The 18670-nt window shown below is 47.3% G+C and overlaps 1 protein-coding gene across 6 annotated transcripts in view; it reads right to left on the reverse strand.

The window, feature by feature from the left end:
- Positions 1-18670, reverse strand: part of LOC130282117 (neutral ceramidase-like) — a 348583-nt gene that overhangs the window by 250446 nt on the left and 79467 nt on the right. For 3 of the 6 annotated variants that reach the window (XM_056530027.1, XM_056530024.1, XM_056530022.1), the window contains exons 1-2: positions 3877-3958; positions 1976-2050 (exon numbers count right to left, since the gene is read on the reverse strand). The gene's annotated coding sequence lies outside the window, so the exon portion shown is untranslated. Of the gene's footprint in view, positions 1-1975; positions 2051-3876; positions 3963-15766; positions 15829-18670 lie in introns of those variants that run through there. The other 3 variants (XM_056530030.1, XM_056530023.1, XM_056530032.1) reach the window with 2 other exon arrangements.

Raw genomic sequence — 18670 nt, forward strand, 5'->3', positions numbered from 1 at the left:
ACCTGCAGAACCACTCCTTTATTGGAGGTGTCTTGCTAATTGCTTATAATTTCCACCTGTTGTCTGTTCCATTTGCACAACAGCATGTGAAATTAATTGTCAATCAGTGTTGCTTTCACAGAAGTGTGATTGACTTGGAGTTACATTGTGTTGTTTAAGTGTCCTCTTTATTTTTTTGAGCATTGTATAATTAGATTTTTCTGTACACTCCTATACACATGGTTAGGTAGCCCCCACAATAGGTTAGGTGGCGGATGTTCCCCCCCACAATAGGTTAGGCAGCAGATTTCCCCCCACAATAGGTTTGGTGGCAGATGTTCCCCCATAATTGGTAAGGCAGCAGATAACATCACTTTATAGAGGGGTCTGCTTTGCTCAGTCACTTGCCTGATCACTATATAGAGGGGTCTGCTCTGTGCCCAGTCTCTGCCTAAACACTATATAAAGGGGTCTCCTGTGCCCAGTCTCTGCCCTGATTACTATATAGAGGATCTCTGTGCCAAGTCACTTCACTGATCACTATATAGAGGGGTATGATGTGCCCAGTCTCTGCCCTGATCACTATATAGAGAGGTCTCCTGTGTGCCCAGTCACTTCCCTGATCCCTATAGAGGGGTCTCCTGTGCCCAATCTCTGCCATGATCACTTTATAGAGGATTTTCCTGTACCCAGACTCTGCCCTGATCATTATATAGAAGTGTCTTAAGGCTTCATTGAAGGTTCCCCAGGCAGATCACTTTGTAGATATTTTCAGTTCTTTCCTCACTTTATACCGGGATCTTTGCGTAGAACGATCTCCCATGCCCAGCAGCCACCCCAATCCCTTTATACAGAAATCCCTGGCACTTGGTCCCTGTTCCATTTACAGTCGTTTTTTTGGCACACTGGCACTCGATCACATTACACAGGGATCTCCTGTAGCCGATAACTTTATTCTAAGATCCTCTGCCCCCCGGATGACTTTATACAGAGACTACCGAACAAGCATCTCTCACGAGCAATCACAGCCCTGTTTCATTGGGCACCGGGCTGTCACACACATAAAAGGCACAGGGAAGGGCACTCACACATCAGGGGCAGCAGAAGGTACAGGGTGACACCCAGCATGGTGCCCGCTCAGTCACAGATCCAGGATGGGCTAAGCAGGTAACAACATCCATATCCCACAAGTTCCCATCTACAGAGAGAGAAGCAGATCCAGAGGCAGAGCAAAGAGGGGTCCCAGGAGCCACAGGTCCACAAGGCGCTCACTGTTTTGGTGATCCAGTACAGAATATAGCATACTGCCCATCCTGTGTGGCAGACAATCAGTGTCCATCTTGGATTCAATATAGTGTAATGTTATGTTATGGTTAATGTATTGGTATTTTCCTTGTACCTGATGTTTTAAGCCTGAAACCTGTCGTTAGGGTCAGGGACGTGCACAGACATTTTGAAGGGCAGGGGCTCAAGTAAAAAAAAGAGGGCACTTTTCATAATTTAAAAAACATCTGCCAGACTTAATGGGCAGATGTGCTGCGGCCCAGGGATACAGTGGACTCCCGCCGGGCCTACTCGACATTCCTATCCCCCATAAAAGTTGGTGTTTTTGTAAAATCGAGTCAAGAACAGTTTCTATGAAGGTCTGCCATGTGTATATACACTTTGGCTGTGCTGTCAGTCTTATTTACAGAAAACATGTGACAGCTGCACTATAGTATACTGTATTATAGAGGAGATTTATCAAAACCTGTGCAGAGAAAGAGCGGTGCAGTTGTCCATAGCAACCAATCAGATCGTCTTGCAGAGGGCTTTTCCTCTGCAAAGGTTTTAATAAATCTCCCCCTATATGCCCCCACCTGAGCTCTATATGACAGAAAGTGCACTGTACCCGGCCTCACCCAGCACCCATCCCCAATCACCCAGCACCCATCCCCAATCACCCATCCCCAATCACCCATCCCCAATCACCCAGCACCCATCACCCAGCACCCACCTTATGCAGAAATCTCCACACAGCTCTGGTTCTTACACTGAAGAGATGGACACCACACTAATATATGCTTACATGCTACAATATACAAGAGTTGGAGAAAAAAAGAATTATAAATATACAAAGACGAAATGCACAGCACAGCATACAGGATGGAGGCAGGGAAGCTCCGCCTCCATTGCGCACAAGACTGACTTCGCATACTAGCAATGTGGGGCAATACCTAGAAAACGGCTGGTCCACATTTAGTAAGTATAACATTATCTTTCTCCTGTTCTCCTGCACTGTAACCTAGGGTATTGGGTTTAGTGCGAGTAAACAGCCTGTCAGTTTCCCTTTAATTATATACCTTACCCCCCTTAATTCCCTATATACTGTGCCACCATTCATCTATTAATTCCCTATATACTGTGCCACCATTAATTAACTATATACTGTGCCACCATTAATGAACTATATACTGTGCCACCATTAATGAACTATATACTGTGCCACCATTAATGAACTATATACTGTGCCACCACTAAGGGTGCGTTCACACGTGTGTATTTTCTTCTGCAGATCTGCTGCAGATTTGCTTTAGCAGATTTCTCTTCCCATTGTCAATGAGCAGCAAAATCTGCAGCAGATCTGCAGCAAAAATAGGCACATGTGAACGCACCCTAAGGATCTATACACAGTGCCAGCATACATAAAAAAAATATTATGAAATATATACTGTGCTTCCATAAATTCCCTATATACTGTGCTTACATTCCTCCAATAATTCCCTAATAATGTGCTTCATACAAAAAATACAAGCACATAAAGGCACATACAGTACATAGGTAATATACACACATACAAAAAGACACTTTGACACATACATACACCATGGAATATATACTAAAAGATATAGCCAACAGGCACATCATACATACAGGTACACACATACAATCACTCACAGATATATATATATATATATATATATACACACACACACACACACACACACATACATACATAGATTCACTTGCTCATATATATATACACACACACATACATAGATACATACATACATACATACATAGATTCACTTGCTCATATATATACACACATACATAGATTCAGTTGCTCATATATATATATATATATATATATATATATACACATACATACATTACATACACATATACATAGATTCACTTGCTCATATATATATATACACACACACACACACACACATACATACACACATATACATAGATTCACTTGCTCATATATATATATATATATATATATATATATATATATACACACACACATACAACATAGATTCACTTGCTCATATATATACACACATACATAGATTCAGTTGCTCATATATATATACACATACATACATTACATACACATATACATAGATTCACTTGCTCATATATATATATATATATATACACACACACACACACACACACACACATACATACACACATATACATAGATTCACTTGCTCATATATATATACACACACATACATACATACATAGATTCACTTGCTCATATATACACACACACACACACACATACATACACATATACATAGATTCACTTGCTCATATATATATACACACACATACATACATACATACATAGATTCATTTGCTCATATATACACACACACACATACATACACATATACATAGATTCACTTGCTCACATATATAGGCACATACATAGAGATGGACACAAACACACACATATACACCTCACACTGACATACAGTCACTCAATATATACACAGTCAGGTACACTAAGGCCCTAGCCATCACTCTCTGCACAGGCACATACATAGAGATACACATATATGTATACATACACACACACTGACATACAATCATTCACATATATTTACAGTTACTTACAGTAAGGGCTGCACAGACTGAAATCTGTGTCCGGACATGCTGTGGGCGGGGCTTCTCTCTGCCTCCCCTGCTCCTGTCTGCTCCGTGTGGAGAGAAGCTGAGAAATGGCAGATAATGACAGGGTAAGTGACGCCCCCTTGCTTCAGGGAGGGCACAGCACCCTCCATTAAACAACATACAAATCTCCCAGCAATGGATCCTTTTTACTTCACCTGTCACCCTGAGTCTGCAGCTCCTTTTGTGAGGGCACTAGAGGGGCAGGTGAGGAAAAGGGCAGGGGCTCCAGCCCCCTTTCACTCCTATGTGTGCACGTCCCTGGTTAGGGTAGTGTGCAGAAGTAAACCATGTGACTTGTCAGCCCAATGGGGATCCTCCAAATCTGCCCCTTATATAGTGTGGTAGTTCAGAGTAGCTGAGGTACAGTTTGGAGAAAGTCTGAAGAGAAAGTGTGAGGTGTTCTGAGGAGGCCTCAAGTCTAATCCTGCAACCAGGCATCTTCAAAAGCAAAGCCCCTGCACCAGGGGAAAGTCAAAGCCTAGCGGTAATCACTAAAGTCCCGGAGATCCAAGTCAGTCCAGTCAGTAATTCAAGTCAGTCATTCAAGTCACTAAAGTCAGCATGGGTTGCCATACAGTAAGTCAGGCATTTACAGCACAATCAATACAAGTTCCAGCAAGGCGATAAGCTTCCAAGGTTTACCCTGCATCTCCCTTTGTACCAATCTGAGCTGTAACGGATTTTACCATCTATCTTGCCTCAGTAAAGTCAGTTTATCCGTAACCTTGTGTTGGAGTATTCAATGCCCCGTGCCTGGCACAGGAGAAGCTGGCTCAACCTCAGACAGTGTATAGGCTAACCAAGTCCTGACGTCACGAAAAGGTTAATTTGCACATTACCATCAACCGACACCACACTGTCTTTAGTGGGCTGATCACGCACAAGAGGCCTAAGCGCAGAGGAAGGTCCGGCCTCTTGTGAGTGATTGACAAGGTGAGTCAATCACTCACAGGAGGTATGCAGAAGCAGGAGATCTCTGTTTAAAAAGTGGTCTTTTGTCCTTCGGCTGCTGCAGGGGGTACTGGCCCCCAGATAGCGGCCGTGGGGCTAGAAAAAATATATATTTTTTAAATCTCATTGCCCCCCCTGGATCCTCCACTGCCGCAGCATCAGCGCTCGCTTCCTGGGCTGGGACAGAGAGGGCACTCGCAGGGACATGGAGTCCGATCAGCACTCCAGGACTCTCTTAACTTGCAGAGGCTGCGGCAGAGCGGGATTTGTGGGACCTGCAGGCATAGCGCCTGACCACCCGCTTTTCGACAGAGGTGTCAGCAGAGAGCACTGGGGTCAGACAGAAAAGAAATTCAAAAAGAAAATACTTCCTTTGTAGTATACAGCAGCTGATAAGTACTGGAAGGATTAAGACTTTTAAATAGAAGTAATTTACAAATCTTAACAACCATGGACGTATATTATCACCAATACAAAGGAAAGGGAATACGTTTTAGATTGCGGGGAGTCCAACCGCTGGGACGCTCTGCAATCTCCTGCACGGCTCCCCGACAGTCCCATAGGAAGAGGGTGTGAAGAACCCAGCATGAAGTGGTGGTCGACACACCCCCTCCATGTAGCTCAATGTCCAGCGGTTGGACTCCCCGCAATCTAAAACCTATCCTTTGGATGGGGGTAAGTTTTAGTGCACTGGAGTACTTCTTTAAAATGTCCCCTTCTGACCCCCTAAAACTTTCTTATTTTTCGATATACAGGGCTGTAAGGGGGCTTATTTTTTTGTATTTTTTATTGCTACCATTTCTGTATGATGGGACTTTTCGATCACTTTTTATATTTTAATAGTTCGGACATTTATGCACGTTGCGATACCACATATGTTTAGGTTTACTTTTGTTTATTTTATTAGAAAAATGGGGGGGAGGGGGGACTTAAACTTTTATTTAGGGGAAGGGCTTATTCACATTTATTGCTTTTTAATTTTTTACTTTTTTTTCCACAATTTTTAGTCTACATAAGGGCAGTGTTTTCACACAGTGCGTCTCCAGTTGTTGAAAAACTACAACACCCAGCATGTCCAGACAGCCAAAAGATGTAATTTTTTGCTTCCAGACACTGATCAATGTTGTGCCATAGGAACCTATAGCACAGCATTGATCAGTGTTATCGGCGTTACATTACTACAGGCTGCCTGAATTATTGGGACGTTGATCCAACAAGCCGGAGGCAGGTGGGGAACCTCCACCCATCCGCTCAGCTGATCGGGACCCCGCGGGTTCTACTGTGGCTTTCCCAATCAGCTCCACTGGTTTAGGCATTTTAGATGCCGCAATCAACGTTGATTGTGATACCTAAAGGGTTAATGCCGGACATCTCCCAGATCGGTGATGTCCAGCAATAGCCAGTATGAAGAGAGCTCAGCTTCTGGGCTCGCTTCATTGACCCCCGATCCATGGTTGCGCCATATATAAACGGCGGCCAGCCGTGATGGAGTTGAGAGGCATCCTTCCAGCGCTGAGCACTGCTGGGAGGAGAGACAGTAAGGGTTGGAGGGACCGGGCCGCGCCGCTTGTAAGCTAAATTTACTGCTGCCGGAGCCCGGTGACCGACTCTGCTCTGGTGTTAAATCTGCATGTCTGCTTCTGTGCAGCCTGGAACCTTAAGCCAGCAGCGCCACATAATGGCATATTTTTTCATAGAGCAAAATGGTTATATTGAACTTCGCAAAATTCATGATTTGCTTGTGAATGTGATATATCATGCAGTTTCTATTTTCACAATAGTTTAAGACCTGTAAATGGAGGGTTAAATTCAAGATTAGACCTATAGATTCCCCCTTAGGGTAATCCAAAAAATACCCATTCTTCCCATATACCCTATATTAATACCTTTCCCATAAGCTTTATTCGTATTAAACTACACACTTCTTTAAGTTTAACCCCTTCCCGACATATGACATACCTGTACGTCATGAGTGGGAAGGTGTTCCCGACCCATGACATACAGGTACGTCATGAACATTTTTGCGGCTACTCGCGGCATCCCGCAGCGCAAATCTGACTAGCTGATAGCGAAACGCTGCTATCAGAATACTTAGCAGCGGGGTGTGTGAGTCCGGATCACGGGGATCGGGACACACACCGCTCTGCTAAGTGTCCCTTACCCGTCCCCCGGCGTCACTGACCCAGCCATGCGCTGTCCCGAGCGGTCCCGGCGCGAGCGGCGTCCTCCAGGCAGTCCCGGCGGCGTTGCATCCCGCCGGTGAGTTTCCGGCAGCGGGGCGGCATCTTCATTGGCAGCAGTGAGATCGCCGTAAAGTGATCTCACTACTGCCTCTGGGACTTTCAAAACTGAAACTCCCAGCATGCCCAGACAGCCTTTGGCTTTCTGTGCATGCTGGGAGTTGTAGTTTTGCAACATCTGGAGGTCCACAGTTTGGAGACCACTGTATAATGGTCTCCAATCTGTGCTCTTCCAGATGTTGCAAAACTACAAATCTCAGCATGCTGGGAGTTGTAGTTCTGTAACATCTGGAAGAGCACAGATTGGAGATCATTATACAGTGGTCTCCAAACTGTGGACCTCCAGATGTTGCAAAACTACAACTCCCAGCATACCATACTGCCCAAGCATGCTGGAAGTTGTAGTTCGGCAACATCAGATCCTTCAGATATTGCCGAACTACAACTTCCAGCATGCCTGGGCAGTCTGGGCATGCTGGGAGTTGTAGTTTTGAACCAACTGGAGGCACACTAGTTGGGAAACATTGTCCGTTTCCTACCTCAGTGCCTCCAGCTGTTGCAATTGTTGCAAAACTATAACTCCCAGCATGCACTGACAGACCATGCATGCTGGGAGTTGTAGTTTTGCAACAGCTGGAGGCACACTGGTTTGGAAACACTAAGTTTGGTTGCAAAACACTTGAAAGTTTATTACTTAACTTAGTGTTTCCAAACCAGTGTGCCTCCAGCTGTTGCAAAACTACAACTCCCAGCATGCACGGACAGCCAAAGGGCATGCTCGGAGTTTGCAACAGCTGGATGTTTGCCCCCTCCCCCCAATGTGAATGTACAGGGTACACTCACATGGGCGGAGGTTTACAGTGAGTGCTGCAAGTTTGAGATGGCGCAAATTTTGCGCTGCAGCTCAAACTCTCAGCGGCAAACTTGCTGTGAACCTCTGCCCATGTGACTGTACCCTAAAAACACTACACTACACTTACACTAACTTAAAATAAAAAGTAAAAAACACTACATATACATATACCCCTACACAGCCCCCTCCCGAAAAAAAATGAAAAACGTCTGGACGCTACTGTTTCCAAAACGGAGCCTCCAGCTGTTGCAAAACAACAACTCCCAGTATTGCCGGACAGCCATTGACTGTCCAGGCATGCTGGAAGTTTTTCAACAGTTGGAGGCACCCTGTTTGGGAATCACTGATGTACAATACCCCTATGTCCACCCCTATGCAAATCCCTAATTTAGGTCCCATATGTGGGCGCAAAGTGCTCTGGGGGCGCACAACAAGGCCCAGAAGGGAGAGTGCGCCATGTACATTTGAGGTGATTTGCACAGGGGTGGCTGATTGTTACAGCAGTTCTGACATAAACGCAAAACAATAAATATCCATATGTGACCCCATTTTGGAAACTACACCCCTCATGGAATTTAATAAGGGGTGCAGTGAGCATTTACACCCCACTGGTGTATGATAGATTTTTGGAACAGTGGTCTGTGAAAATGAAAAATACAATTTTTAATTTGCACAGTCCACTGTTTCAAATATCTGTCAAACGCCAGTGGGGTGTAAATGCTCACTGCACCCCTTATTAAATTCCATGAGGGGTGTAGTTTCCAAAATGGGGTCACATGTGGGGGGTCCACTATTCTGGCACCATAGGGGCTTCCTAAATGGGACATGCCCCCCAAAAACCCTTTCAGAAAAGCTCACTCTCCAAAATCCCATTGTCGCTCCTTCCCTTCTGAGCCCTCTACTGCGCCCGCCGAACACTTGACATACACATATGAGGTATTTCCTTACTCGAGAGAAATTGGGTTACAAATTTTAGGGTGATTTCTCTGCTTTTACCCCTTGTAAAAATTCAAAAATTGGGTCTACAAGAACATGCGAGTGTAAAAAATGAAGATTTTGAATTTTCTCCTTCACTATGCTGCTATTCCTGTGAAACACCTAAAGGGTTAAAACACTTACTGAGTGTCATTTTGACTACTTTGGGGGGTGCAGTTTTTATAATGGGGTAATTTATTACGTATTTCTAACATGAAGACCCTTAAAATCCACTTCCAAAAATTGGAAAATTGCTGCGGAACTTTGAAGCCCTCTGGTGTCTTCCAAAAGTAAAAACATGTCAACTTTATGATGCAAACATAAAGTAGACCTATTGTATATGTGAATCAATATGTAAAATATTTGGAATATCCATTTTACTTACAAGCAGAGACTTTCAAAGTTAGAAAAATGCAACATTTTCAAAATTTTCATGAAATTTTTAGATTTTTTACCAAGAAAGGATGCAAATATCAGTGAAATTTTACCAATAACATAAAGTAGGCATCAGAATGATAAGTTAAAGCATCCCAGAGTTATTAATGTTAAAAGTAACAGTGATCAGATTTTCAAAAAATGCCCAGGTCCTGAAGGTGAAAATGGGCTGGGTCATGAAGGGGTTAAAATAAAGCTTATGGGAAAGCTAATAAAATAGGGTATATGGGAAAGGAGGGGGCAGAGTGAATAAAGTTTTTAATACAGTGCATAGCCCACAGCTGTTTCTGAGTGCGTGCTGCAGACGCACTCAGTTATTATATCAGTACAAAACATATATTGAGGATAGAACATACCGTATTTTTCGCCGTATAAGATGCACTTTTTCTTCCCCAAAACTGGGGGGGAAAAGTTGGTGCGTCTCATACGGCGAATACACACCTATCGGGTCGGTCCCGGCGGCCATCAACGGCCGGGACCCGTTGCTAATACAAGACATCTCCGATCGCGGTGATGCCCCGTATTAACCCTTCAGACGCGCCAATCAAAGCTGACCGCCGCGTTTGAAGCGAAAGTGACAGTAACCCGGCTGCTCAGTGGGGCTGTTCGGGACCGCCGTGGTGAAATCACGGCGTACCGGACAGCTTACAGGACACCGGGAGGGACCTTACTTGCCTCCTCGGTGTCTGCTCCGTGCCGGGATCCCCTGCATGGCGGCGCTCTCCTTCGACATCATCACGTCGTCGCGCACGCCGTCCCATCATCCAATAGGAGCGGCGTGCGTAGCGACGTGATGACGGCGACGGAGAGCGTGGATCCCGGGGAAGAAGACGTCTGGAGCGGCGGGGACACGCCGGGGACGCAGCGACAGCGATGATGCGACATCCAGGGCAGCGGTGACGGGTCCAGAGTGGCGGGGACACGTGAGTATTACCTCCTATCCAGTGATCTTCAACCTGCGGACCTACAAATGTTGCAAAACTACAACACCCAGCATGCCCGGACAGATAGTTACCCACATTAGGTTGTCAGTATAGTTCGCCACATTAGGTGCAGTATAGTTCACCACATTAGGTGCAGTATAGTTCCCCCACATTAGGTGCAGTATAGTACCCCACATTAGTGCAGTATAGTCCCCCACATTAGGTGCAGTACAGTTCCCCCACAGACATTCAGCCTTCAGCCATATACAGTGTATGGCTGGAGGCTGTATGCCTGTTTACTGCCCCACTTCAGTATTCCAACCACAACTCTGGGGTCACAATCTACTGCTATGGCCTATGGGCCATAGCAGTAGGTCCCGGGACCGGAGGTGGGGTGGTCGGAACACTAAAGATGACGTGCCGCTGGTCACTTACCATGCGTGTTCGTCCTCCTCACTGCTCCGCTCTGTTACTATGGGCGCACGCACGCGACATCAGTGACGTCCCTGCGTGCGCTACCTCCCGGAGGCCCCTGCGTTTTTAAAGTTAATGCAGGGCCGCAGAGAGGTAACCGGGGCATCCTTGTGTCCCGAAAAGATTTTTCAGGACACAGGGATGTCCCTAATGTGACTGGTGGTGCCCCCTGCGCCAATGATGATCCGGCCATGGCGGCCGCTGGAGGGCAAAAAAACTGCAGCCACATCTCAAAGCGGCCCCAGGGCCGGCGGCCCATCGGGAAATTTCCCGGTATCATGGTAGGCCAGTCCGGCCCTGCCCCTATGTTACCCATGTACACTCCTCTACACCCCCAACACCCCTCTGTCACCCGCATACACACATTTATCACCCATGTACACTTCTCTATACCCCTGATCCTACACTCGTCTACACTCCTGAGCTCTAATACAATGCTAACTCCCTAATCAAATACACTGCAGACCCCCCTCCCCATAATATACTGCTGATCCCCTCCCACTAATACACTGCTATTCCCCTCCTCTCCCATCCCCCCTAATACACTGCTGTTCCCCTCCCCTGCTCCTAATGCTGACCCCTTCCTCTCTTATCCCCCCTAAAACACTGCTGACCCCCCTCCCATCCCCCTAATACACTGCTGATCCCCCTCCCATCCTCCCTAATGCAATGCTGATCCACCCTCCCCCTAATACAATGCTGAGCCCCCCTCCTCCTAATACAATGCTGACCCCCCTCCCCTTCTATCCCCCAAAACACTGCTGCCATCCCCCCTAATACACTGCTGTTCCCCCCCTCCCATCTCCCCTATTACAATGCTGATCCACCCCTCCCCCTTATACAATGCTGATCCCCCCCCCCGGCCCCCCTAAATACACTGCTGTATCCCACCCCTGTCCCCTCCACTTAATACAATGCTGGTCCCCCCACCCCAGGGCCACATTAAGGCTGTCTGGAAGACGGAGTACTTAATTATGATGCCCCCCCCCCCCCCCCCGACAGTTCCCCCACATTAGGTGCAGTATAGTTTCCCCACATTAGGTTGTAGTTTCCACAGATTAGGTGCAGTATAAGTCCCCGCACATTAGGTGTGCAGTACAGTTCCCCCACATTAGGTGTGCACTACAGTTCCCCCACATTAGGTGTGCAGTACAGTTCCCCCACATTAGGTGTAGTATAGTTCCCTCACATTAGGTGCAGCACAGTTCCCCCACATTAGATGTGCAGTAAAGTTCCCCCACATTTGGTGTGCAATACAGTTCCCCCACATTAGGTGCTTAGTACAGTTCCCCCACATTTGGTATGCAGTACAGTTCCCCCACATTAGGTGCTTAGTACAGTTCCCCCACATTAGGTGCAGTTTAGTTCCCCCACATTAGGTGCAGTACAGTTCCTCCACATTAGGTGCAGTACAATTCCCCCACATTAGGTACAGTACAGTTCCCCCACATTAGGTTGACAGTACAGTTCCCCCACATTAGGTTGACAGTATAGTTCCCCACATTAGGTGCAGTATAGTTCCCCACATTAGGTTGGCAGTATAGTTCCCCACATTAGGTGCAGTATAGTTCCCCACATTAGGTGCAGTATAGTTCCCCCACATTAGGTGCAGTATAGTCCCCCAGATTAGGTGAAGTATAGTCCCCCACATTAGGTGCAGTACAGTTCCCGCACAGACATTCAGCCTTCAGCCATATACAGTGTATGGCTGGAGGCTGAATGCCTGTTTACTGCCCCACTTCAGTATTCCGACCACCACTCCGGGGTCACAATCTACTGCTATGGCCTAAGGGCCATAGCAGTAGGTCCCGGGACCGGAGGTGGGGTGGTCGGAACACTGAAGATGACGTGCCGCTGGTCACTTACCATGCGCGTTCATCCTCCTCTCTGCTCCGCTCTGTTACTATGGGCGCACGCACGGGACATCAGTGACATCCCTGCGTGCGCTACCTCCCGGAGGCCCCTGCGTTTTTAAAGTTAATGCGGGGCTGCAGAGAGGTAACCGGGGCATCCTTGTGTCCCGAAAAGATTTTTCAGGACACAGGGATGTCCCTAATGTGACTGGTGCCCCCTGCGGGCACGGGGGCCGGAGCAGACGCTCCATAAGCGCCAATGATGATCCGGCCCTGGCGGCTACTGGAGGACAAAAAAATGCAGCCACATCTCAAAACGGCCCATCGGGAAATTTCCCGGTATCCCAGTAGGCCAGTCCGGCCCTGCCCCTATGTTACCCATGTACACTCCTCTACACCCCCAACACCCCTCTGTCACCCACATACACCCCTTTATTACCCATGTACACTCCTCTATACCCCTGATCCTACACTCGTCTACACTCCTGAGCTCTAATACAATGCTAACTCCCTAATCAAATACACTGCAGACCCCCCTATCCCTAATATACTGCTGATCCCCTCCCCCTAATACACTGCTATTCCCCTCCTCTCCCATCCCCCCTAATACACTGCTGTTCCTCTCCCCTCCTCCTAATGCTGACCCCCTTCCTCTCCCATCCCCCCTAATACACTGCTGATCCCCCTCCCATCCCCCTAATACACTGCTGATCCCCCTCCCATCCCCCCTAATGCAATGCAGATCCACCCTCCCCCTAATACAATGCTGAGCCCCTCTCCCCCTAATACAATGCTGAGCCCCTCTCCCCCTAATACAATGCTAATCCCCCTCCCCCTAATACAATGCTGACCCCCTCCCCTTCTATCCCCCCAAAACACTGCTGCCATCCCCCCTAATACACTGCTGATCACCCACCTCCCATCCCCCCTAATACACTGCTGATCCCCCCTCCCATCTCCCCTATTACAATGCTGATCCACCCCTCCCCCTTATACAATGCTGATTCCCCCCCCCCCCGGCCCCCGCCAAATACACTGCTGTATCCCACCCCTGTCCCCTCCACTTAATACAATGCTGTCCCCCCCCCACCCCAGGGCCACATTAAGGCTGTCTGGAAGACGGAGCACTTCATTATGATGGCCCCCCCGACAGTTCCCCCACATTAGGTGCAGTATAGTTCCCCCACATTAGGTTGTAGTTCCCCCAGATAAGTTGCAGAATAAGTCACCGCACATTAGGTTGGCAGTACAAGTCCCCGCACATGAGGTGTGCACTACAGTTCCCCACATTAGGTGTGCAATACAGTTTTATTGCACACTTTATTATTAAGTGTTTTTCTAGTTTGATTGACCCTCATGGTCGCTTCGTGTGCCTTTATGGCGAATTTTACCATGTGCCTTTTATATTGGCTGCAATATATATCCCTCCCCCATATTCTAGTGATGTATTAAGGAGGGTGGTGTCCTTTGTCTCTTCCCTGCCAGATGTGCCCCTTCTTCTGGTAGGAGATTTAAATGATCTTTTGAATCCGTCCATAGATTAATTTGGGGGTAGAGGGGCCCCTATAGAGTCTTCTGTTACCGGTCTGACTAGGTTTGTAGAGGAAGCTGGGTGGGTTGACTTATGGAGTCGGTGCAATCCTGCATGTAGGCAGTATTCCTGCGACTCTAGTTCCCATGGTACTCTGTCACGTATTGATTTAGCGCTGGGTAATGAGCTTATCTTCCCATGGGTGGCGTTGGTGGAATATCTCCCCTGTCATTTATCGGATCATTCTCCTATTCATGTACACCTTAACTTCAGTTCTAGTCCTAGAGTTAGGGGGTCCTTGTGGCATTTTATTCCAATCTGGCTTCAGGTACCCACAATAGGCCACACCCTGGTAGCGGATATTGAATCTTTCCTGGAAATTAATTGTGGCTCAGCTTCGCTGGGGGTAGTGTGGGATTCTCTGAAGGCTTTTGTCCCGGGTGTGTTTATTAGAGACATTACCACATGTAAATTGAAGAATCAAGGAATACAGGAGTTGTTGCAATGGCAGGTGCTTTTTGCTGAGAGGGAGTTCCTTGGGAGCCTGTCTGGTGCTGTTCAGGTTCGCTGGCAGTCTTTGAGTACTCTACTGTATGTACATCTACTGCACATGGCGAATAATAAAGGTTTTTTCAGCAGCAGCAATATTTTGAAAGTGGGGAAAGCACTGGCCGTTTACTGGCACGTATGATTCGGGTGCAGCAGGAGTCCATGGCCATTCTTTGTCTCTGCAATGGTGCTGGGTCTCTGGTGCAGGAAGATGCTAAAATTCTTGATGTGTTAGTCTCCTCTTATGAGGAGACGTATTCCTCCAAATAGTTTTATGATGATGTTACTGTGTATCAATTTGTTTCCTCTATCCCAGTGGCAGCCCTGTCGCAGACCCAGAGAGACTTCCTGAACATACTTTGAGAGAGTTGGAGGAGGCCCTGGGTAATTTGGTAAGATAAACGCATTGCTCTATATGCTGATGATATGCTTCTTTTCTTGGGTGATGTGGTCTTTGTGTCCTCCCCTTATTGGTTTACATATATTGATGTGTCTTTGCTCTGTGTCGGCCTAAATGTGTGGTGATTCTTTTGTTTCATGTTTTTTTTTTCTTATTTTCCTTCCCTTATAGCCCAGTATAATATTCTCCTACTCCTAATGTGTCTTCCAAGGCTTTTCTTTTCTTTTTTGGTGACTGCTACACGGGTTATAACATGGTGCTCTAGTTTATATTTGTCATAAGAACCTGGAGGGAGGTGTCATTCTTGGGGGTGGGGGGAAGGGATGGGGGGTTGTTTTGATTTGTTCATGTGTGTTTTTTATGTTTTGTCAAAAACTAAACAAAAACCTTAATAAATCTTTCTGATAAAAAAAAAAATATATTGATAAAGGGGATTCCTACAAATAAAAAACAGGGACTAAGGATCATAAATGTTCCTAATCTCTGTACCTGAGACAAGGTTGTGTTATATAAGAAGCTGTTCATAGATGATATACTTAATAACAACACATATATCTTCACGTATAAGGGAGAGACTATGACATCTCTACAGTTCTAGATTTTACATCTAGCCTGATTGTTATTAGTAATTAATATAAATATTAATTACCTGTCTCGTGGTTCCTTTCGTGCAGCTGACGAGGGTTCACCTTCTCACCGGGCATCAGTCATCTGTAAAAAGACACCGGTATGATAACATGCTCCTTATACATGCTACAGACGCTAATATATATAACACTCTAGGGCCAGAACTACTTATCTCAGGGATTATGAAACCGCATAAGAAAAGGGAACAAAAAATAAATAAATAAAGGAATACATTGGGATCTAGATGATTTTTTCTAACTTAAAATATTTTGTACATTTTAAATATTTTTTATAAAATATTTTATCAATTTTTTTTTTTAATATATAAAACAGTTAATCATGTAATAGGAATGTATGCCCTTTAATTCTGAAAGGGGCGGTTGAATTATTTTGTTAATTGTTTTACCCCTCTGTCCTCCTCTTTTATTCCCCTTGTCATCCTTGTCCACCCCTCACCCCTGTTAACCCCCGCCCCCCGTCTCCCATGTCCACCCCCCTTTCTCCCGAGTCCACCCTCTTGTCATCCCTGTCTACCTTGGCCAACCCTTTCCAACCCCTGTTATCTATGTTCACCATATCCGTCCACCCCTCTGACAACCCCCAATGCCCCCCCCACGTCTACCTCTCTGTCACCCATGCCCACGTCTACCTCTCTGTCACCCATGTCCATTCCCTATTGTCCCCTCTGTCCCTTTGTCACTCCTGTCCACTCCTCTTTTACCCCCTTGTCACCCCTGTCCACCCCTCTAACCCCCGTATCTCCCATGTACATCCTCCTGTCATTCATGTCCACCTTGGCCACCCCGCTGTCACCCATGTTCCCCCTCCCCCATTATTTACCCCACTGGCCACATCCTTGTCACCTATGTCCATCTGTTCTGTCCCTTTGTCACCCCTGTCCACCCCTCTGTCACCCCCTGTGCCCACCCGTCACCCATTTACACTCTTCTACACCCATGCTGATCCCCCCTCCCCCTAATACAATGCTGATTCCCCCATTCCCTTAATACAATGCTTTTTACCCATCCCCCTAATACAATACTGATCACCCCCTCCTACTAATACAATGCTGACCGCCCTCCCCTTCCATCCCCCCAAAACACTGCTGTCATCCCCCCTAATATACTGCTGATCCCCCCTCCAATCCACTCTAATATACTGCTGATCCCCCCTCCCATCTCCCCAAATACAATGCTGATCCACCCCTCCCCCTAATACAATGCTAATCCCCCCTGCCCCCTCCCCCAATACACTGCTGATCCTCCCCTCCCGGCTCCCTCAAATACACTGCTGTATCCCACCCCTGTCCCCTCCACTTAATACAATGCTGTTCCCCCCACCCCAGGGCCACATTAAGGCTGTCTGGAAGATGGAGTACTTAATTATGATGCCCCCCCCCCCCCCAACAGTTCCCCCACATTAGGTGCAGTATAGTTCCCCCACATTAGGTTGTAGTTCCCCCAGATTAGGTGCAGTATAAGTCCCCGCACATAAGGTTGGCAGTACAAGTCCCCGGACATTAGGTGTGCAGTACAGTTCCCCCACATTAGGTGTGCACTACAGTTCCCCCACATTAGGTGTAGTATAGTTCCCTCACATTAGGTGCAGTACAGTTCCCCCACATTAGATGTGCAGTAAAGTTCCCCCACATTTGGTGTGCAATACAGTTCCCCACATTAGGTGCTTAGTACAGTTCCCCCACATTTGGTGTGCAGTACAGTTCCCCCACATTAGGAGCTTAGTACAGTTCCCCCACATTAGGTGCAGTTTAGTTCCCCCACATTAGGTGCAGTACAGTTCCTCCACATTAGGTGCAGTACAGTTCCCCCACATTAGGTACAGTACAGTTCCCCCACATTAGGTTGACAGTATAGTTCCCCACATTAGGTGCAGTATAGTTCCCCACATTAGGTTGGCAGTATAGTTCCCCACATTAGGTGCAGTATAGTTCCCCACATTAGGTGCAGTATAGTTCCCCCACATTAGGTGCAGTATAGTCCCCCACATTAGGGAAGTATAGTCCCCCACATTAGGTGCAGTACAGTTCCCCCACAGACATTCAGCCTTCAGCCATATACAGTGTATGGCTGGAGGCTGAATGCCTGTTTACTGCCCCACTTCAATATTCCGACCACCACTCCGGGGTCACAATCTACTGCTATGGCCTAAGGGCCATAGCAGTAGGTACCGGGACCGGAGGTGGGGTGGTCGGAACACTGAAGATGACGTGCCGCTGGTCACTTACCATGCGCGTTCGTCCTCCTCACTGCTCCGCTCTGTTACTATGGGCGCACGCACGGGACATCAGTGACGTCCCTGCGTGCGCTACCTCCCGGAGGCCCCTGCGTTTTTAAAGTTAATGCGGGGCCGCAGAGAGGTAACCGGGGCATCCTTGTGTCCCGAAAAGATTTTTCAGGACACAGGGATGTCCCTAATGTGACTGGTGCCCCCTGCGGGCACGGGGGCCGGAGCAGACGCTCCATAAGCGCCAATGACGATCCGGCACTTGCGGCCGCTGGAGGGCAAAAAAATGCAGCCACATCTCAAAGCGGCCCATCGGGAAATTTCCCGGTATCCCGGTAGGCCAGTCCGGCCCTGTCCCTATGTTACCCATGTACACTCCTCTACACCCCCAACACCCCTCTGTCACCCACATACACCCCTTTATCACCCATGTACACTCCTCTATACCCCTGATCCTACACTCGTCTACACTCCTGAGCTCTAATACAATGCTAACTCCCTTATCAAATACACTGCAGACCCCCCTATCCCTAATATACTGCTGATCCCCTCCCCCTAATACACTGCTATCCCCCTCCTCTCCCATCCCCAATACACTGCTGTTCCTCTACCCTCCCCCTAATGCTGACCCCCTTTCTCTCCCATCCCCCCTAATACACTGCCGATCCCCCTCCCATCCCCC

Source organism: Hyla sarda, chromosome 7 (assembly GCF_029499605.1).
Source record: "Hyla sarda isolate aHylSar1 chromosome 7, aHylSar1.hap1, whole genome shotgun sequence".
Taxonomy (NCBI): domain Eukaryota; kingdom Metazoa; phylum Chordata; class Amphibia; order Anura; family Hylidae; genus Hyla; species Hyla sarda.